This window comes from Corvus hawaiiensis, chromosome 10 (genome assembly GCF_020740725.1).
Source record: "Corvus hawaiiensis isolate bCorHaw1 chromosome 10, bCorHaw1.pri.cur, whole genome shotgun sequence".
NCBI classification, from domain to species: Eukaryota; Metazoa; Chordata; class Aves; order Passeriformes; family Corvidae; genus Corvus; species Corvus hawaiiensis.
Genome location: NC_063222.1, coordinates 8,301,679 through 8,322,956, shown reverse-complemented (window position 1 = coordinate 8,322,956; position 21,278 = coordinate 8,301,679). Strand labels below are relative to the sequence as shown.

The 21,278-nt window shown below is 46.2% G+C and overlaps 1 protein-coding gene across 4 annotated transcripts in view; it reads left to right on the top strand.

Annotated features, from left to right (window-relative positions):
* Positions 1-3,743: 3,743 nt before the first annotated feature.
* Positions 3,744-21,278, top strand: part of PIK3CB (phosphatidylinositol-4,5-bisphosphate 3-kinase catalytic subunit beta) — a 99,573-nt gene continuing 82,038 nt past the window's right edge. For 2 of the 4 annotated variants that reach the window (XM_048314033.1, XM_048314027.1), the window contains exons 1-5: positions 3,744-4,038; positions 6,473-6,633; positions 7,464-7,604; positions 7,770-7,984; positions 8,794-8,892. The gene's annotated coding sequence lies outside the window, so the exon portion shown is untranslated. Of the gene's footprint in view, positions 4,039-6,472; positions 6,634-7,463; positions 7,605-7,769; positions 7,985-8,793; positions 8,893-14,709; positions 14,783-21,278 lie in introns of those variants that run through there. The other 2 variants (XM_048314029.1, XM_048314035.1) reach the window with 2 other exon arrangements.

The window sequence follows — 21,278 nt, the reverse complement described above, 5'->3', positions numbered from 1 at the left end:
TATGGCTGGACATTTCCCTTCTTCATGAGGTGGGAATTGTCAGCGACATCTTCATGGGGATCACAGCCAGAAATGCAGCTATGAGAAGTTTAAATTTTATACACAAAGTATGGAGGCATGAATTGCAGTATTTGTTAGTGCTCATGGTATGACAGAGTTTCTGCTGAAGAAAAATCCCTTGAGACTTGCTCCTCAAGTACCAAAGAGATTAGCTCCCACTAATACAGCATATATTTTGTCTGGGACATTGTGGAGAACTTGCATTTACATAGGAACCTTGACTGAAAAAAAGAAAAGAATATGTAACAAGTATATAGAAAGAAACATCAGATTAAATACAGATTTGGCAACTAGGATTTTTTTTTTCCATCTCAGCAAGGTACTTTAGAAAAAGGAAAGAAATATTACTAACAACATCAAAAGAGACACAAAATAAGCTTTTATTTCTCCTGCAGTTAGTTTATTTTGTTCCTATATTTAGCTGCTCTGGCAGTTTATCATTTCAATATTAGGAAAATATGAGCGTATTTGGGTGAAGTAATTCGCTGAAGTCAAGAGGCTTCCTGGCAGCAGAAAAGGAGAACTGAGGACTGCTTGTTTAAAGGATGCTCCTGAGGTGGTTCAGCTTAACCTGATGCTTATCCCATGGTGAGGTTCTAATTTGATTCCAAACAAATTTGTCCTCACAACTATTTCAGCCTAAGGGTTTTGACAGCTGCTGTAGCCGCCTGATAGATGCTCAGAGTGGATTTGTGCCCATGCCCTTGGAAGGGAAGGGAGCAATGGCCAATCTGGAGGACATTTGACAAATGCCAACGCACCAGCCAGCTGTGCTAACAATGCAAGAGCATGTGACAGCTATTCCTCTCTTAAATGTTCTCTAGGAGGAGGCAAGCTGTGTCCCTAATTCGAAGAAAGCTCCAACTCTCTTCTTGGAAGGGCAGGGCAGGACCAGAGGTGGGGCAAGGACATTGAGCTCTCACCTGTGCTGCCTTTATGTGGAGCTTTGGACAAGATGCACTTGAATACATGTTTTCTCCTTTGGACAGTGTTCAACATACCAGCCACATTACTCCATCCACAGTAAAGTAGTGGTTGTGTCTTCTGTTATGAGAAAATATTCATGTCACAGTTGACTTCTACAAGGTCATATCCTTATTCTTCAAGCTGACTGGGAAATTTTAACAAAGCGATTCCCTGGCCCTCCACTCCCTGAGAAAATTAAATTTATCAGAACAAAACCTTGATTTTTTTTCATTTTGAAGTCTCTTAATATGTCAAAATATTGTTTCCCATCCAGAAGCAGGAAAAAATCTTGTTATCTCAACGTTTTTGGCTGAGTTGAGTTTTCTAATTCAAATGTGCAGAAGGAATATTGCCAGCTGGCTGTTTTTAGCTGCATGAGAAACAATACCAACCACGAGGAACGACCCTGTATCGCTTCCATTGGAATAACTCAGCAATACTCCTTGTCAAGAGCCGATTCTGATCGGGTTGGAGAGCCCTGCAGTGCCGCTGTGTGAGCCCCGTCCCAGGGCTGCGTCAGCGATGGTTTCCCTGCCTGTACGGCAGAGGAAGCAGGGACACAATAGCTACGGTGGTAGGAAGCTTTCTAGCCTCACCCCTGCTTCCTCCCCACAGCAGGGGCATTACCTGCCTGCCCACTCCTCTCTGCTGGGTTCACCTTCCTATAATCCCTCTCCTCCGGCAGCTCTCATTTGGATAGGAGACGTGATCAAAATCCTGCAGAAATGGGACCGTTCTCAAGGTGTGTATAGTGCTCTGCTGCAAGCTCTGAAGCAGCTGCGGCAATGTTAATCGCTCTGCTGCTGCCAGATGAAAGGAGGAGAGTACTCAGATCTAATAAATCAACAGATGTTAAATCAATTTCTGCCTTCTCTGTTATATTGCACATCAACAGGAACGTGCAAAAGTGCTTTTTTGTACCGTTTAGCATCTGACATTTCAGCACATCTTGTAAGTGTGCATTAGGAGAATGGAATGTTACTATATTTGTACTTGCCGATTTGGAATAAGGAGAAAATCTGGAGAGATGCAATGTGCACACGGAACATTTTCCAGAGGGGTTGAGGCTGAGGAAACCCAGCACAGTGAAGCTTGAGCTGTCTTGAAACTTCAGGCTGCAAATGCACAGAGTCAGAGTTTTGAAAAGGAACTGAAAACTGTGGAAACTTGTAGCTGCTTCTCCAAACCCTGCATAATTGTGGGATCACAGATGCCACTGTAAAATATTGAAATAGTGTGTTTGATTTTAATCAAATTTAATTTAATTTAATTTTTGATTTAATTTCAGTTATTCTGAAAATATGTTGTTCCTTCATCTTGTCTCCTCAGCTATGCATGATGGCCTTCTGGCTGGTGGCTTCAGAAGGGCTATTTTTAGGTAAACCAGGCTCTTACTGATGAGACCTGGCAGCATCCTGATACAGCCCTGTCTTGCTACTGCACATCAGCAGGATCTCTCCCCATGCTCGTTCAGCAGTTTTCTGTTAGATCCCTCCTTGCCTACATAGTGAGGTCTCTGGAGTCACCACAAGCCTTTAGTCAGTTCAGGTGTGTGTCTCTCGTGTGTCAGGGCCCTGAGGGCACCAATAGGCCCCAATCAGCCTAAACAGCCTCCCCTGGGCCCTCCACCCACACCTCTGCCCATGGCTCAGGAGCCTCTTTCTGCTCACCCTGGAGCCTTCAGTCTTGACCTGAGCTATATGACAGCTCCAGCCATGGTCACAGCTGTGTCAGTTCTGAACCCCAACCCACAGACGGACATTGTGGCCTGGTCCCAGACCTGCCTTGTCACTATGGATCTGCCTGGGAGACCTGGAGGGAACTGGCATGTTGCTGGAGTGGTGAGGAGCCAGCAGCCTTGGCTGCTGTTTGACATGGAAGATGGGTCTTGGGAGATGGGCCTAATGCTTAACTTGCCCCAAGAGAAATTGAGCTCTGTCTAGAGGTGAAGAAACCCCTCTACAAAAGATGCAGAAGCTGGTAGATTTGTGTGGGGAGAGTAGTTGTGTCCTAAAAAGCGGAGATGAATTGCAGAGGCAAAACCGATAAAATCTATCTTCCCCGCTTCTCTGGTACTTCTCCTCAATCAGCTTCTTTGGATGTTACCTTTCCTTTCTAGGTTCATTTCTCTGCTTCTGCCCAGGCTCTGCTTTGTCCCCTCCTGAGGTCCGGTCCCATCCCAATACCCCTGTCCCTGAGACGCAAACTGGGACTGTGCTGCAGAGGAGTTGTAGCCAGTCTGGCCTCCCCAGGTGGAGTGTTAGCTTTAAGGCTGCTGGAAGAACGGAGCCCCGCGTCCCCAGCGCGGTGTGACCGAGCCCATCCCGGTGTGACCGAGCTGTCCCCGGCGCGGTGTGACCGAGCCCATCCCGGTGTGACCGAACTGTCCCCGGCGCGGTGTGACCGAGCCCATCCCGGTGTGACCGAGCCCATCCCGGTGTGACCGAACTGTCCCCGGCGCGGTGTGACCGAGCCCATCCCGGTGTGACCGAGCCCATCCCGGTGTGACCGAACTGTCCCCGGCGCGGTGTGACCGAGCCCATCCCGGTGTGACCGAGCCGCCACTCCCGGCCGCCGCCGCCAGGTGTCGCCATGGGGCGCGGCGGGGTCCCCTGAGGGCGGTGCCGACGCCCGCGGCCGGCGCTGGGCCGGGGAGCCCGAAGGAACCCGGGGAAGCGCCGGGGAGCCCGAAGGAACCCGGGGAAGCGCCGAGGAGCCCGAAGGAACCCGGGGAAGCGCCGGGGAGCCCGGTCCGGGCGCACGGGCTGCACCGTCTGCCGGCCCGATGCCCCCGCGCCCGTTCCTCCCCGCCGGAGCCGGGTGAAGCGGTGGCTTTGCCGGCACGGAAGCAACAAAGGCATGGTCAGGATTTCGGTCTCAGCAGATCTGTGTTTGTGAAGTGTCGGCTATGCAGGGGCTCTGACTCTGCTGGAGTTGCTGAACGACAAGAACACTGCGAATCCGAACACTCGGTGAGCTCGGCAGGTGTGAAGAAGCCTCAGCAATGGCCAGGTGTGTGGTCAGTGGTCACTCTGTTACCTGTGCACACCCTCTGTTACCTGTGCACACCCACTGCCAGGGCTGCGGATCAGGTCCCGAGGGCGCTGTTGCCAACTGCAGTGGAGCTGAACTTTCTGCTCCATCTCTTGTTGAGGAGAAGTCGAGTGTTAAAGTGCAGCCCTGGAAAATTCCTGCCCCCTGGGTGTATCATTCCCAAGCCTGAGGTCCTTAGGGCAGCTGGCATGCTCTCCACGGGGATTTTAAAAGGATCATTTACAACTACCCAATTGAATGTTTACTACCCTTGCCCCAAGTGGAATCGGGCCAGCTAATAAATACACGTACAATTCTTTTTGGAGGAGTCTCAGCTCAGTTGAAATCTTGTGGAAAAGGGTTCCATAGGTTAACTATGTGCTGTGTAGAAAAGGATTTTATAATTTAAAATGTTGCCTTTCAAATTGCATTGAAGTAATATTGTTCTTGTATTATTAAAAGAGGGTAACCAGTCAGCCCAGAGCTTACAGCAGGACTTAAACAATACATGTTAGTGGCAAAACATGTGGAGCATAAACAGGACTTGGGTTACTGTCTACTCTTGTTAATGTGCAGACTTTCTATAGACTCACATTAAATTTTGCTGTGAAAAGGTATTTCTTTTCTTCAGATTTGAGTTTTCTACCCTTTCCATTTCCTTTCATATCCCTGTGTTCAAACATCAGGACAGGAAAGAGCCAAGCTCCTATCTCCCATATTGAATGCTTCTATCAGGTCTTCTTTGACTCACTTGTTCTCTCTCCTGGGAAATCCTGGTCTTTCAGCCATCATTTGAAGTTTCCCAGGCCCTGTGTCATAGGCATATTGTGAAGATGAAGAAACCGACAGCTTCAGGGCTGGTGTTTTACTCTGAAGGAGGCAGGGCTGTAATCTCCCTTCCTTCTACTTAACACTGCTCACGATATTTTTCCACAAGCTAAAGAGTAGTTGTTATAATAACAACATAATTACAGCTGTAGAGTGCTCACATACCTCAGGTTCCTACAGAGATTTTTTTGTTTTGCTGTCCTGTACCTCAAGCATCTCAGGCACCCTGTTGCCTTCATTGACCATACTCATTCCCATGATGGCTCTCCAAACCTGTTTGCAGTAATACCCAGGTAGATTTTGTCCCAGCACCATTAGCTGTGAGAAGCAATGTCTGAAAACAACTATGCCTTAGTGCTTTACTGAAGTACAATTATCTCTTTAAGTGCCCAGACTCGGCTGGCCTTTATTTTATCCCTGTAATTGAAATTTGGCTTCGAGTGTTTCTAACTACAACCAGTAAATAGAGGCAAAACCCAATCCTTCAGCAGTAATTCATTCACCCATTGTCCAATAATGTCTCCAATGATTTATTTGATGACTGTTGCTTGGCCATGGAAGAGATGGGATGACAGGAGCACTGATGAAAATTTGCACCTAAAAGCAAATTTGGAGCTAAAGCACCTAAAAAATTTGGAGAGTACATGGGAGGTAAGTGTATATTGGAGATTGGAACATACATTTCTCAAAGGACTAGGAGGGGATGGCAAAACGTGCATTTTTAAATAAGCTAGCATCCAGATTTTGTTAGCCTTATTTAGGGTTACCCCAACAGGCCAACTCTCAGACTTTATTGAAGTTTGCCATTGTAATGACTAGATTTTCTTCCTCTTTGGATTTTGTCCAGGGAAAGCAGGGAGCAGCTATCAGTGAGTTTCCAGTAGTGCTCTGAGTAGAGGGTATGGCCAGGACATACAAAAATAAGATAGCATTACTCATTTTAAGAAGTGGCAAAATCTGGCCTGTAGATATCACGGCTATTTTCCCACTTATCCAGAGTATTGGTCACATGCCAACAGAAAAAGCTGCCAACTAAAACGTTTAAAGAAAGGAAACACTGTTTGAATCCTGGCAGTAAATGTTTTCCTTCCCCTGAAATATGTGCTGAACATTATATAAAGAAGGAAGACTCAGGAGTGTCTAGTGAGGTTTAACATTTTGTAATCATACAGATGAATTTGTTAATATTTTCACACTTTGTTCTTTTAGTAGATGAACATTGTAACTAATGTTTTTAGTTAGAAACAGTACTTAAACACTGAAAACAAGAGACAATGTAATGCAGTTGGATAAATCCATTAAAAAGGCAGCAGTATAGCTTTAAAATGCCAACACTGTGAATCCTTTGTCAGTTTAAAATTCCTTTGCTGTTCTGCCACTTTCTTTGTTTCTTTATGCTCCTGTTTTTCCTTGTAACTGAAAACATCAGATGACCATGAGGGATGAATATGCAGCGGTGCTGCCTCCCAGGATGCGTAGCTGCAGCCTCTAAGCCCAGTGTTACGCGGCAGTCAGGATCCACGTGGCCAATTGTTTTGCAGACATAGTGGTGGCGTATTTATGTATTTCTGAACTTGTTTTTCAGGCTCTGTGGCCGCCTGCATATCATGAAGCTCGCTGCTTGACAACAGAAATAAAGCACTTGTCAGGCAGAAGCAATGCGTCAGTGCAAAATGGAATTCGCAAGACTAAAGTTTACACGAGGCAACAACAAAATCTACTGTGCCATTCTGTTAGGCAACAAAGGTAATTTGTTATGCAACATAATGAGGACTTGTGTGTGATAGGCAGCAGTGGCTCTTGGTTACAGGGCATTGACATCAACAAGCACATGCAGAGCTCACATATAAGAGAATTGCTATACATAGCACAGAATTCAAAAGCTTGGTTGTTATTACAGGGGTTCTTTCCATCTCAAAATTGCAGAATAAACAAACACATTGAGACTGGTCCTGCAGTCCTTTATGGTCTGGGTAGGACCTTCTTCATTTCCTTTTGGGTTAGTCTGTGTCTCAGACTTGACCGTCAGCCTAGGAGCCACGAGGACAGGGTCACAAGTGTCATGCATTTCATGTGGCTCTGACACATTTGGCAAGCCTGCCAGCCCACACAATGACAAGGGAAGGGTAAGTGCAGGGGGAGAAGTTAGACACAGTCACAATGCTGTTTACTGCTGCCCAGAAGTCTGTGATGTCTAATCCCACGTGTTCCATTGCTGCAGTTAGCACATGCACTCCTTTAAGCCAGTTATCCTTCCTGTTGGGAGGCAGTGGTCATCCACCTGTTTTGCAGATAAACTGCAGTTTGCAGGCTGTGTACAGAGCTGGGAATGGAGCCCTGGCCTATAAAGCAGCAAGGCTCATCTGCTTTGCCATATCACCTTTCAAAGTAAATCTACCTGCTGGTGTGATGGGGCCTCTTGATGATGACTTAGGCTGCTCTCTGCCTCCAGATCTGGAGCTAGACCCAAAGATCCTGTTTGCTGACATTCCAGTACTGTCTCACAACTGCTTGTGTAACTCACTGTGGGGTATGTGTTCTCCTGGCCCACACTGAATGTTTCCCTTGTCATCCAGCTGAGAGTCTGGAAGCAATCTCTTCCTGAGAGCTGCAAGGGAGAGAGTGGGCTCGAGCTTCACTGATGAATTAATGCAGGAGAAATAAGGAATCAAGACTGTGCCACATGGCCTGGAGAGGACTAAGCTGAAGATGTGTTGGTAACCTTTGTCCTTGCAATCTGTGGGGTTGGTTCTGGTTTTTCAGTGTATATGTAACGTTGTACCTTGTGCATGATATTCTGCAATAACCATAGTCAAGCAAACAGTGTAATTCCATGAGTGTTGTGTTAATCTGGAGCAAATGGTTGCTTTTTGCCTCAAAAGCCTGGTTGGCCAGACCACGTCAGGGGAAGCTGCTCCTGCCGAAAAGTCAAAGACCCCAATTACCTGGTGTGCTGTGCCTTCAGCATCATTGACATTGGCAGGATGTTGGAGTTCTTTTGACTGTGCCAGTGACTAAACAAGGGCCTCATCTGTTTACTCCTGCTCAAACAGGAGCCCAACTTCTCAGCACAGTTACAGCAGCAGTACAAATAAGGGTAAGCTACTGAGTTAACCACTACCTTGGTCAAGTTACTTTACCTCTCAGTGACTTGGGGTGTCTAGGACAATCACCACTATGAACTTGCTCTCTGGTGCTTGAGGGTTTAACCAAACACACTGAAACAGCTAAAGAAAAGCGGTGAAACAAGCACTGCTTTAGTGGTTTATGGTGTAATGTTGGACATGACACTCAGGTCAAGTTATTCAAACTAGGATGAGATTGAGAAAAATGTTGCTTTTGGTGCTGGAGAGGTACCTGTACTGTGCCAGGTGCATGCCATTCAGCAGTGGCCTCCTCACATTAAGAAGCAGATGGGTTTGTCTGGCCCCGTTTTCTTACGCATTTTTTTTTTCACAGCCTCTTGAACAATAGGGATCTAGTCCTGACCGAAATATTTTAGGAGCCACTGTGACAGAAATACTTCGTGATGATACTGGTTATTTTAATTTAAGACATGTTAATTTAATTGCCAACCAAAGTAATTAAATTAAGTCTAACCAAATTAATATTGCATCATAAGAAGCACTAAGATTCCATACTGTGAGGATAAGAAGCAAACAAACCAACCCTTTCATGCAGAAGATGCTATCTGCCATTTGCATAGATATTGTGTACATAATTAAAGCCATCCTTAATGTGTAATGCTGTTATTGCAGCCCTTGCTATTTTGTAGCAGTTGGTAGATCTTATAATGAATGAGTATAAAACTATCCCAGGGACTCTATAAAGCATTGCAGTGACTTTGCAGGCAATGATCCTCTTCAAGTATCTTCAAGTATCCACAAGCATCTTTGTTTTTCCCAGGGAAACATCTTGTTAGCATCTGTCAGGATGGCTGCCATTGTGCCTCAAGAAAACGCTGATCCTGGCAGAGTGTGGGCCCTGTGCACAGAAGGCTCCCAGGTGAGTGGCCGGCTGGCGCTGTGTGCAGGGAGTCCACAGTGCTCGGTGCGTTCTCCGCAGAGCCGGTGCTGCTTGGCCGAGCCGCGGGTCGCGGGGAGGTGAGCGGCCACGCCAGACAGCCCCGGGTCGTGGGGAGGTGAGCGGCCACGCCAGACAGCCCCGGTGAGCGGCTCCCGGAGGGGCCGCGCTTGACTGCGCGGCGAAATTGTGCAGCGGCAGCGATCCCGTGGCAGACGTGCCGCGGGCTTGTCTTTCCGCCTGAGTGCAGCTACTTGCAAATGTCCTGCTGCTTCTTCCCCTGCAGCCCTGCTTTCAGGACCGTTTCAAGGTCAAGGCTGTTAGCAGGGCTGTGAGTGCAATGCTGCCTCTCGGACGGCGAGGCCCGTGGTACAGGAGGGATTATTTCCGATGCACTTGGGCAGTACCTGGTGCACTGAAATGTTATTTTCCCCACAACTCGCTCCTCCTGCCTAGCAGCCGCACGGTTTATAAGGCACAACAAGATGAAGGAGCAGCTCAGTAGTGTTTAGCTGAATAAAGTATCGTACGCAGAACTTGCGCTGCTGCCATCAGCAGATTACCAAAATGAGAATGAGTACAACTCTTCAAAAACCAAGTTAAGAGGGATTTTCACATGTAAGTGTGTGGACTGAGATCTGGTATGGCAGCAAGTGGATGTGTGGAGCTGTGTGTTTTAGGCCTCTACTTGTGTCTTCAAGGTGCTACATTAGGGTCAAACTCATATGGGTTGGGATGCTGGAATTTGCTCCTTGGAAGGAAGCCTGCTGCCTGATTTCTCCCTGTGTGGATAGGGTTTTTTTTGCAAACGGTGTGTCTGTATTGCTTTAAAGTCAGTGTTGTGCCCAAAGTGCACCTACAGAAAAGCCTTTTCAAAACGAAGCAATTTTGACCGTCACAGGATTTGATTGAAACCATTAAGAGAGGCAAAAATTAATAGATATTCCTTTATTCTGCTTGCAGCAGATGCTGCAACAGGTGACTGTCAGAGACAGGATGGGTGTGGCTGTCAGGGGCTGACAGGTGACCAATCAACTTTAGTTCACCTAATGGGTAGTTTTTTATATTGTAATCTAAAGCAAGGTTCAAAGCAGGTGTGTTAGAAGTATTTGCCAAGTGCTAGGGCTTGATAGGTGCTGTGAGTAAGATGAAACTTTGAATTAACCACTTTGAAAGTCATAACAGGTCGAGTAGCTAATGAAAAATTAAAGAACAAAAGTAGTGGGAACAGGAGAGTTCCCACCAGAGCAACGAGGCGGTCCCTGACAGCAGCCGGCAGCCCCTGCAGGGGCAGCTTGTGTGCTCTCTTCTCACAGCCACTTGCATCTTCTCCTCCCAAGACTGTGGCTTGGCTTAGCTTTCATTTTGTTTGTTGTCAGTACAGGCTGATTTGAATATGGTCCGAGTGAAAACAGTTACAATCTCAGGATCTGCCCCCAGGAGAGTTTCAGCTGTGTTTTCAGAAGTGGTCATGCATGTTGTTGACAGCAAACAGTTCTCTCCTGGTAGTCAGTTACCTCATAGCCCAGCCTTTCTTATTTCTTAGCTACAGAGCAAGAAATACTCAGAAATCTGCCGCATTCATAACACGCAAAGATCACTTACTGACAGGGAAATATTTCAGAGTGATGTACAAGTTTTCCCCTGCATTTCCTTATCCAGGACTTGTGATTGCCACGGGGGACTGCAGACCAAGCAGCCCTGGGGAGCAGTGGCAGCTCTGCCTCTCAGCCTGACACCTCTGTCCCTTTGCTGGCCTGGGTCAGTTCATGGGTTACTCTTTACACTTCCTACAGGGCTGCTCACTACCTGAGGGTCGCTGCTGTGCTGCTGCTGTATGAGAATGGGCAGTTTGAGGCTGCTTCTCATCTTTTGTGAAAGCAAAATGCTGAGCACCCCCATTCCCACAGTTACCCCGTGCCAGGGCAGCGAAAGCTCTTGGTGCTATTGCCAGCCATCAGTCTTAGCACTTTGTGTGCATCTGGGGTTTTCTTGTAAGGCTCCAGATCTTTAAAGTTATGTTAAGAAAAGAAAATGTCAACTGCAAAAACCTCAATACCCCCCCAGTTTTAGTCCTTATAAAAAAAGTAAAGAATTTAAATTAATAATAGATAATAAAATATAATTTTTACCCTAATGGTTTCACGAAAAAAATTAGAAATTAGATGCAGCAGTAACCTAATACTGTAAGCAGAAATTAACTTATAATTAATAAGAAAAAAATCATACTTTAAAAGTGATTTTCATGTTTTTAAATGCTAAGTATTGCCAATATCATCTCTTTAATGACTAAATTCAAGATGCTGATACTGCTTTCTCCTCCAAATAATGTTATAACAATATGTAAAATATGTTTAATACTGCTAGTTCATTAGAATTGGGCAAGCATAGACAAGCAGAAAATGCAGAATAGCACAAAGCCAATTCCTTGTGGACTTCACAGGACCATCAGAACGTTCTCACTGCTTATCAGAAAATATGTAAATACCTCCTGGCTCCCTTGCTTGCTCAGATAGGGAGGCAAGATCTTTTCCGTAAGCCTTTTTCCAGGAAACTCACCCTTCTCAAGGTGTTTGGTGAGAAATGATAGTACAAAGAAAAAGCAAGAAGTATAAAAGGCAACACTAGATAATGACAAGAATACAAAGGGATCCTGGGAAGCAGCGAGGGAGGGGCATGGGTTGTCAGGATCTGAAGAATGCTGAGTACACTGATAAGGTGAGATGAAACTGTGGCCAGGAGTATGTAAGTTAGGCCAGGCAGACAAGCTGTCTGCAGGCTGAAAAATCCAGCTGTGGTAGTGGACATGCAAAACAAGATTTCTTCATGGCAAGGGCACGAAACTAAGCAAGTCAGGTTTGTCTCTGCAGTACCTTGGTACCTATTTTTACCCGTTCAGGCAATGCTTAGGTGCCACAGCTGTGTTCAGTGCATACGGAACAGCCTTACTTGGACAGCATCACCTGTACAGGGATGGCTGGTGGAGGGTGGAAAAAGTGAAGTATTAGCCATGCTCTGTGGGAGGAAATTGGAAATTTGGATTAAGGAACTATCTCAGGGAACTAACTCAGTGAAGAATTAGAGCCAGCAGTGCCTTGATGCTCATTGTTCTCTGAGATTTGACATATTAGCTCCCTTGACGTAGATGGTCATACCAGAGCATCCAAAGGAAGTAGAGTCCTTTCTAAGCAGGGTTTAACCTACAGATGCCATAAAAGCTACTGATAAAGTGCTGGCAAATGTCAGTCATGGAGAACTATGCCTGCAAATCTGTCAATTCTGATGCAGATATAAACTCAAAAGCACCAACAGTCACTGAGAGTTACTGGTGGAAAACACTTCCCTAAGGTTCTGTTTTTCCTAGTTGCTCCTTCTCAGCTGCTTAGGTTTTCATCACATCTGCCATTGATTCATATAGGTGCTAGGACAGGTGCCTGGATAGATGCCTCCATTTAGATTATTAAACAACTACTTCTAGATACAGAAGTGAGTACTGTCCCTTCTGTTCTGAAAAAAATCAAGTGGATATATCCTTTTTGCTCGAGGAAGGCAGTTGTTAGAAGTCACAAGTACATTGGGAAAAGAAGCCAACCACTGTGGTTTAGCCTGGATAAGCTCACTCATCCTGTATGTCCAGTGGCAAAGAAGCTTGCAGTGGTGGGAAGGTGGGGGTGATGGAGAGACTACCATGAGTGGGCAAGGGAAGGGGGTGTCTTCCTGTGGTGTGGGTTTATGCCAGATAAAATTGTGACTGAACTCTGACTTTACAGTTTCTGTGACTCCAGGTGGAAGCCGTGTGTACAGAGTGCCCCAAGCACTTCTCCATATGTGAGGGTGATGTTGCAATATGCTGATGTAACTGGTAGGCACAGATGCTTGTCCAAGGGGAGGGGAACCAGCACCCTGCTAGAAATGGCAAGGAACTGCTGCTACCTGGATTTTGTTCTGTGTCGTTGAGGAGGGACAGCTTTGCTCATTCCAGAGGACAGGGGCAGGGAAGAGATCTGGCACTGAGGATCCCCAAAGCAAACCCATGCGCATAGAGAGGAGCCTGGGAAAGGAAATTCCAGGTGGAGGGCACTTCAGGTTCCTTTGTTCTGTGACATTGGTTTTCCTGCCTTGCTCAGAACCTTATCTGTGGCCAGCACAGCTGTAGGAGAGGGTCTGCAGTTGCTGTTGTTCATTGCAATCTATTGCCCATACCATGCATTAAAAGAATATCAGGCTTCAAAAATATAATGTTGCCAGGCTTTTAGCATATATTCCAACTTTGTAGGTTTGAAAATTCTCATTAAACCTTTCTGCAAGTACTACAATTTACTAGAGATCATTAACTCAAGTTCTGCTGCTGAACACCACTCTAGCTGCTTAAGGAATACAATAAAACAGGAATATGAGGTTCAGCTTGCCCTGTGGGATGTTTCAGGCCTCCTGCTAGGGCATTTTTTGGATTCAGGCTTTTCTTAGAGACCACGTTTGCCTTTGGTTCAGCAATTGAGGCCACTCGTTCTGTGGGGTCTGCTTACTGTCCCCCTTTTAGCTTTCTAGTTGTCTTATGTTTGCTGGCAGATACCCTGGCCTTCCCACCAAATCAAAGCTGCAGCCTGCAAGAGCAGAGTTTTGTGCTTTACCACCTGACACATTGCCAGATGTGATGACTGGATTTGCACATCTGTCACCACTACACCTGAAGTTACAGTTTTTGACTTATTAGAACACCATCTCCCAAGCAGTGGCCCAAACTTCAGGGAAGGTTGACACAACATGCTGCTGCAGAGGAGAGTGAAGGCCTTTTTTTGGTTGGAGGCCAGACAGATGTCTGTGTGGGCTGTGGGCAGCTGGTTTCTGCTGTGCATTAGTGCTGGGCTGGCTCAGGCAAGGCAGAATATCCCCTGGTCTTGCAGGGTGTGCCTGTGGGATGCCCTGTGTCAGCCTGAGGGGCTGGCAGGGGTTTCTGCCGGAGTTTCTGTGGTAGGTGGAGGCCTGTGGCATGTGTGATGTTTGTGAAGAAGGCAGGCCCCGTGGGTGGCTGGCTGGCTGAAGGCCATCCTGGGAGCTGGCTGGGAGGAGGAGGTGAGGGATGGCAAGGAAGCAGTGCCCTCAGTTGGCTGTGGCAGACCTGGGCCCTGCATCCCCCCACATGTTACCTGGTGCTTTCCAGGCAGTTCCTCTGAGACAACTGGAGGCTGGCATGAAACAAAACAGCAGATTTTATTGCAGTAATCACCTTTCCTCAGAGAAGGAGATAAAGGAACAGCTGGGTAACATTTGGCGTGACTCAGTATTTCACTACCAAGCGCAAAGTCATGGCTGAAAAGATTATGGTTGTAAACTGAGGGGGCTGGCTGCTCTTCTGCCCGGGGCAAAGGTACAGTGTAGCTCTGGGGCACTGCCAAGCTGTGCGTGGCAGTGGTGGTGGCAGGCTGTGCGTGACAGTGGCAGTAGTGGTGGCAGGCTGACAGGCTGCATGTGGCAGTGGTGGTGGCAGTGGCAGGCTGTGCGTGGCGGTGGCAGAAGTGGTGGCAGGCTGCGCGTGGCAGTGGCAGGCTGACAGGCTGTGTGTGGCAGTGGTGGTGGCAGTGGCAGGCTGTGCGTGGTAGTGGCCGGTGGACAGCGGTGCCTCGGGAAGTGCCAGTGCCTGGGGACAAAAGGAACTGTCCCGGCGGCAGTGGGTGGGGAGCAGGGCGTGGGAGCCCCACTGCAGCCCAGGACAGCCAGCGCCAAACACCCTGCCGGTGTCACTGTGCCTTGCTCGGGGCCGGGCCGCGGCAGAGGAGGAGGAAGAGGCGGTGGCCGGCCTGGGGCGGGGCGGGCTGGGGCAGCCGGTGCCGCGGACGCCCTGTCGGTGCGAGGCTGCGGGAGGCACAGCCGGGTAGGACTGCGAGTCGCGTTTTTGCTTTGCTTCTTTTCTGACCTCTCCCGACCCTTTCCCAGGACCGGGAGCCCCGGCGGAGCGGGCGGCTCTGCCCGCGGCCGGAGCGGGCCGGGATCCCCCGGCTGAGCGCTCCCCAGCACTGCCCGAGGGACCGACACCGCCGGAGCTCTGCCAGGCACCGGCGGCTGCGGGGCGAGAGTGAGCCCCTCCCGCTCCTGCTCACTGACCGCTCCTCGCCGGCTCCTGGCGGCGGGGACTCGGGCGCGGTCCCCTCCCTCTCGCTGCTGGAGCTTTTCATGCTGTGAAAAACTCCCCAGTCCCACTGCAGTGGTGGCTGGCTGAGCGGCTTCCCAGTCCTAGGTGAATCCCCACGCTCTAGGGTGCTTCTGGAGTCTCTGTCCCTTTTCGGGAGGGAGGAGATGAGAAGAGGGGTTAGGATTGAATAAAATCAGATGCTACTGCATCAAAAAGAAACCGGGAGAAAAAAAAGAGAAGCAGAAGAAAGAAAAGAAAAGGAAAAGAAAAGAAAAGAAAATCGAACCCACCAAGGAGATGTGCCTACATTGGCTAATTTACCAGAAAGCAAAGGGAAGAGGGCCTCCAGTTGGGAAACTTTCAAACCTCAGCAAGGTCTGGCAGCTGCTGGGAGTGGGGAAGTGTGGCTGGCAGCGTGTCTGAGGCTGACACCTCCTACCCGCCAGCATGTGTCAGACCGTTTAGGGTGTTAATGGCAAGAATTTACCAATTAAACAACATCTCATCTTTTTTTCCTGAAATGTTTTCCACGTGTGCTGTCCTAAACAGCAACCTCAAAATTTTTTTAATGATGTAAAGCACTGATGTTGTCTGTCTTCCTCAGCAAGGTGCTTTCCTTAGCTCTGATTCATCACCCTGTTTTTCTATTCCAATTAAGCTGCTCACTTAGAGCACTGAAACAATCAGTGTCTCATCCTATGAGCTGGTCTCAGCATTATCAGTGAGTTTGTCCTTCAGAGTGGGTTCTTGGTGGACTGGAGGTGTTTTCAGTTTCAGGCTATTGTATTTTACTGGCAATTGTAACACGAGGGAGGTCAGTGATCTGTTAAAGCTTGAGCAGACTGGGAGGGGTCTGATAAGAGTGGAGCCTTGATTGCAAATGCCTGTGTGCTCTTGGGTTGCTTCTTGGAGACTTCACATCCCGTAAGAGAGCTCAGACAGCTGCCGGGGCACTAAGTTTTCCTATTAGGGTTGTCCGTTGCCCTCGGATCAGAGTCTATATTAAAGGCTTAAATGCAGTGTTCCAGCAAGAGTTTTTGTACATTAAACATGAAGATCATTGAGTTAATCTTTGACATTGTCAGAGCATTCCCTGGGAGCTCAGTCCCTTTTGGCAATGTATGGACAGATACCGGAGCTGAGATGCTTGAGGAGGGGAAGAAATAGAGAAGGAGCAGCAAACTACTTGCAATTTCCAAGCATGGAAAGAGCCTGGCAGTGGTGGGCTATGGCTGCTCTTATTTGAGCCTCCAGTGTCCTGCTGTAATTGACTCCACTTTTATGAGTGGCAGCTTCAGGAGTGCCCAGAAATGGTGAGGAACAGACATGATCACCAAATATATTATTTTGCAGAAAAATTTAAAGCAAAGCACTTTTGTCAACATTTGCAGTAGACTTCCTAAAATTGTGAATACCTTTTGATTGACAGCTTTGACTCAGCTGCAGCCTGGCTTTCCTGGCCAGGCTGCATCTCCACAGTTGTGTCATCACCTCCCCTCTGAGTGATCTCACACCTTGTGGGAGGTGTGCTCTGGCAACTGAACCACAGCTCCGGTGAGGCACCACTTCAAAAACAAGTTTTTGTTGAAAACAAAAAGATCGTAGGTCTTGGTGTTTTTAGAAGTTAAATACTAGACAGAGTGAGGGCCTTTAATGGAAAGCTTTCCTTTTTTTCCCAGGAGAAAGCCACAATTTTCAGTAGAAAAACATCATGAAGGGAGTTTTTTGACTAGCCCTGGGCAGCAGTTCCGGAGATCCAGTATTAATGGAGAGATGATGAATGAATGCAGTCAGTCTTGTCCATTTCTTGCCTTGACAGCATCCATGAGTGAAACACTGACTGCCACGTCATCCTGGTGGGGCACTTTGTTCCCTAAGGGCAGGTGGCCTCTGTAAATCTTTCTGCTTTGCCCAAAAGTCTGCATGGTGTAGGTGGATATAGCAGTCCTTTCATGCCTTGGTGGATTTGGTGCTGTTTGTACACTAGTTGCCTAGTTCCTAGGCTAAAAGAGCAGTGAGTAGCCAGGTTTATTTCTCACACTTTCAAGGCACATATGAGAGTTTTTTGGACCTGGGAGTTCTGCGGGGATGCTGTATGCTGCACCAAGTGCTGTTTCCAAGGAAAAATACCATGAGCAGGTTCTAAACTTGATTAACCAAGATGCCCTGTTCTAAATAGTGGATCTTATTTCTTCCTTGTTTAGTATTTCTCTAACTTGGCAATGAATTTTAGCCAAATATTTCTGGCTTGTCCTTCAGTAATCACATTGAAGTCTGTCAAAGAGTGTGGCTGGGAACCTTCCTCTGCAACATCTGGGTATGAGCAGTACTGGAAACAGGATCCTGGCAGAAATGAACCTTGTCTCTGAACCATTGTGGTTTTTCTAATGAGATCAGTTTGCCACCTGCATCTCTTTGGGGTGTGACTTTATTTTAGAGATTTTGTAAGCATATAAACAACCTTCTGACCTTCCTCCCTTCCATCTTTTGCTTTATTCTCCACTTCCTTCTCTTCCTCTCCATCCTCTCTCACAGTGCTGTGTCCTTGCAGACATTCCTTACAGCTGGCTTGAGGCATATTACCAGGGGAACATTGTCTCACAGCTGCTTCAGACGAGGAGGAAAGAGCTTGCCCGTGAGACAAAGAGCCTTCAGGATTTAACAGCACCCCCTGAAGCAGCACAATCAGCTAAGCTTTGGTACTGCCCTGGTTCTCACTCACTGCCTCCCAAGTGTTTGTGGTGGCTCAGCAGAGCTCAGTAGTGGAACCCCTGAGTGCACACATCGAATCAGCTTCTCCATGAGCAGAGTGGACTTCATTAAAGAGTTGTGAACAGTGAGACTGAAATTCCCCACTGAGTCTGTGATCCAGGAACTCAGTTGCCCTTGACAGGGTAATGCTGGACTGTTAGATTTCTTATTACTTTTCATGGAAGTTGCTCGGATATAAGGAATTCATGTTGAAGGTGTGAATATTTGGGATTATACTTTGTATTTATTCTCATCAGTCAAAACAACATTGGCACTGAAACTTCTGTGGGAAGGTTGTGAACTATTAATTATTTTCAGTCTACTTGGCATAACATGAAGGATTATTAACATAACCAGTCCTACAGGTGATGATAAATTCAACAAGCATTACTTCAACTTTTTTAAGTGGTTGGTTTTCATTATTATTAATCTTTCACATAGATGCCTTATTCCAGCTGACACAAATTCATTTTAGAGCTGACTTAAACCTTGTAACTTGCCAGGAAGTTAAGATATTTATTTAAAATCATTTCCCCTCCTAATATAGCAACCAGGGTTTTCCTTTTATCTTGTAAAAAGCAAAACATCATGTCATTATCTCAGTTTTGCAGTTACCTTATGTTAAATTCTGCATTTTACCTATCCATCTTAAGAGGAGGCACACTAAATCACAGGATAATCTTTGTCTTCTTCAATTAAACACTTCCCTTCACTAATAGGCCAGGATGAAAATAGTTTTCAGTTGTTCCTATATATTTACCTTCAAGATTGAGTGTAGCACTCTGAATCACAGAGGTCAGACTGAGAATGAATGTAAGGCTAGTGAAGGGCATGTGTACATTTTGGACCAGCTTGCACTTCTGATCTACCTGCAGCCTCCTGTGTCAGGTTACTCACAGCTCTGACATGGTATTGGCAAGGTGCATGTAAGCATTGAATTGTGAGCAACTGAGGTTCTGTGGCTTTGACTGACATCTGTTCTGGAGAATATATGTTACTTTCTTGCTGGAACATAGTATCCAGGCTTAAATGACAGACCAGCTGAGTAATCTTGCTCATTTTACTGCCTCCATTGCATGTGTTCAGGTCATTTCCAAGCATGCCTTTGCTGTGCAGTACAATACTATATTGGCTACAGCTGTGTCCTGTGGGCTCAGTGGCTTTTGGAAATGGAGCAATAAAACATAAATTCATGAGAAAGTAACATAACAATGCAAATACCTACTATATTGATTGAAATGTATGTGTGAGAAAAGTTAGCCTTCTAATAGTCTAAATAGAGAGAACTTGTATGTGTGTAGGAAAGAAAAAAAAGTGTCATGCTCCCCCAGTGTTATTTTTATTAATAGTAAGTCTATTTATCTTTTCTCCCAGTGAGCAAGTGTATTGAGGGTATATTTGTAGTTAAACAAAATTAATCTGGTTTTGGTTATTACCCTCTTGGTCTGGCACATCAGATGAGTGAGGGCCACTTCCTATGGTTAGAAGTACTCAGGCTATTTTATAGTGAGAGCACTGCTCTTCTGGTGAAAACATATTGCAGTATCCCACCCTTACCTTACTCTTTCATCAGTGGCTTGCTGAACTTCTCTGGTCTAAACAAAGCTTTGGTGCTACTGTTTGTGTTAGTTGATTTCATTTGAATGAAAACACAATTTTTATTTAGTTTCTCTGAAATCTGCCCTGTGTCTTTCTTCTGATACAGATGGCCTTGTGGTGCTTGCTGTCATACAATCATCGCATCACAGAATGGTCTGGGATGGAAGGGGCCTTGTAGAACCTTAGAGATCATCTAGTTCCACCCCCCCAGCCATGGGCAGGGGCACTTTCACTAGACCAGGTTGTTTAAAAACTAAACTAAACTAAACTAAACTAAAATAAGCTGTCATGAAAAATACTGTTTATCCTAAGCTGAACTTAAGCACAGCCCTAGTGCTCAGAGCAGAGTGCAGGGCATACCCTACAAGCAGTGATGACCTGTGTCATCTCCACCTGTCCCTAAGTCTGTTGGCTTCAATTAGGCAGACAGAAATGTGTAGCAATGTAAATAATTGGTTATATCTCTCTTTTCTACATGCCTCCACAATTATGCTGCAGACAAGTAAATACCATAAAGAAATGCCTATTTCTTGTCTTGCTTTTAACTCAAGTAACATTTCAATGGCAAAGAAACGTCTATCCTGACATTCATCTTTTGTGATGTGGTCCAGTGAATAACAGTGTAAACTGTATTTAAACATAGCAATTACAGAGAACAAAGGGATGGCTGAGAGAAGCTGGACTTGTCCATGCACATTGCAGGGCTCTTTCAGGAGTGCAGATCATGTCAGAAGGCAGCAAAGTGTCCTCTCAACTTTGTTTCCTAAAATACAGATTAATATGAGTTTCCTTTGCCCTAAACTCGGCTCTCAGTGATGGCAGCTTCCTCAGAGGGGCTTAAACCATCCTTGACATTGTAGGGAATTTTCTTAGGAATGACCAAGTGACTTCTTAAATTCTCCTTTCAGTTTTCTTACTTGCATTCTTCTTTTCAGATTTCTCAGCTGTCTGTTTTACTTACTCTGTTTTTGGTGGGTGAGACAGGAGCACAGAAGTTGTATGTTTCATGTTCCTCAGCTGCACAGCCCGTGTGTTATAGTTCCACCTGTGGTGGCAGGGATTTCCTGTTTTAGAAGATTAATTAGAGTTGAGCAATTCTGAGTTCCTCTAAAAGAAACGATTTTCCTTTCCTGTGTGGGAGATTGCAGTCTTCTGAGGCTGTAAGCTTGTTTAGACCTACAAATGTAGCAATTGGTACCAGCTAGAGATGGTTTCAATTTTGTTCTGTTACATCAGTGTAAATCTGAGTAGTTGCTGTTGCTCTCTTTACCTCTTTTAGGGGTGGTTGTTCTTGTAGGAAGAGCTTTTTGTCCAACCAAAAGTTTGTCTCTTGCTCTCATTATCTCTTCTTTTTGAGTCAAAAGGCACTATCTGTATTTTACTATATCTCCAAAAATAATTGCCCCGATTGACTTTGAAACCTTAATCCAGCAAGCAGAAGTGGTTTCTAACATACCTTCCCAGTTTGGATGGCCCTAAGGATTCATGTGGAAACAGTTTTCACTTTTTTTCTGTCTTTTTTTCTCTTTTTTTTCCTTTTTTCTTTCCCCATGTTGAGGTGGTCAAATGGCATGGACTTCTGCCTCACCCGCTTAGCTTATCCTCATCTAGTTCCAACAGCCAGAAGGTGAGGAAATGGCCTTTTTCCTAGAGAATTTTGCTTTGACAGTTTTTCTCATTCACATCTACCGCATTAAAGGGCTTGTTTCTTACCTTGTTGTGAAGTATATTTGAATATCACTTGTTAAGGAGGGATAGAGTCTGCCTTTGTGCTCGCTTTGCTTCTTTGGGGGAGGCAAGATGGGAAATTCACAGCTGGCAATTCCCAGATTTCCAGAGTGACAGATCTTGGGGTGTTGCATCTCTGAATCCAACATAAGGTTACAAG